The 1,086-nt window shown below is 36.6% G+C and overlaps 1 non-coding gene across 1 annotated transcript; it reads left to right on the forward strand.

Moving 5' to 3' along the window:
- Positions 1–220: 220 nt before the first annotated feature.
- Positions 221–324, forward strand: LOC115804213 (U6 spliceosomal RNA). Its single transcript, XR_004025080.2, has one exon. It is a non-coding gene; the product is annotated as a U6 spliceosomal RNA (small nuclear RNA).
- The last annotated feature ends 762 nt before the right edge of the window (positions 325–1,086 follow it).

Below are 1,086 nucleotides of genomic sequence, written 5' to 3' on the forward strand. Positions count from 1 at the left end.
CAAAATAATTGTTGAGGGCAACACAGTAGTTCATCATATGGGTGAACCATGAGTTATTTAACCCTTTCCTTACAGACTTTATTTTAGCTATTCTGCCATTCCTCTAGTGAATCTTATCATTTGCTATTTCTTTTTTAGCCGTTATAAATGGCGCTAATTTGGTATGTGATAAATTTTTCAGAATTAGAATCTTTTACTGGTCAGAGGTAGGTGGACACTGGTGCCCACTTTGGCAGCACATCTACTAAAATTGGAACAATACACAGATTCGCATGGCTCTTGTGCAAGTATGACATGCACATTCGTGAAACGTTCTATATATTTGGATGTCAACTAGATGGTGATCATTTCACAGTTTATACAAACGTCAGATCACCATGTGTTGTAGCTGAAACTCATGTCGTGTGTCAATTATACCTTAATTTTAAAAAAGTAACGGACACTTTTAGTGCCCTTGGTAGATGTTGCCCAATGGCCGTCTAGGTTTGAACCCCTTCGGATGCCTTTTAGGAAATGATTGGATATCCTATTTCACTGTCTCCTCCCCAATACTGGGAATTAACTTTTAAAACATGAAAAATAATATCTCATGGTTTTCCTTTGCATGTCTTTGGTTCGTAGAGAGTTTATTGGCTATTTTTCTTTCAAAACTTACATTCATGTGTTCTGTTTATCTTTCTGTTCTGTCTTCATCACTTAAGATAGCTTGGACCCAAAAGAGAGCGGTAACTAAATAAATATTTTTACGATTGACTGAAAATCCATTGGACTACCACCCAGGAACCAGTAATGCATACAGTTTTTGTGGCTCCTCTTCTATCCATCTTCCCAAATTTAATGATTTCTCCTATGAGATGTAGTATTCAGAGAAAATGTGATTTTTTTCCCTACTCCCTGTAATCCTAAGAGACATTCTGTCAGTTGAAATTTTCTCTCATCATTTTCACTGTTCTTCATACATCATTAGTGGGAGCTGTTGCGTTATGGGAGGGCAGTGTCTGGACTGCATATTTATTGAACTCTAATTGTGTGCCTAAATGAATTTGCCAGCCATGCAACTACCAATGTAAGTCTTAAAAATAATAA

This window comes from Delphinapterus leucas, chromosome 7, assembly GCF_059928025.1.
Source record: "Delphinapterus leucas isolate spDelLeu-1000000601 "Yukka" chromosome 7, BTC_Dleu_Yukka2, whole genome shotgun sequence".
NCBI classification, from domain to species: Eukaryota; Metazoa; Chordata; class Mammalia; order Artiodactyla; family Monodontidae; genus Delphinapterus; species Delphinapterus leucas.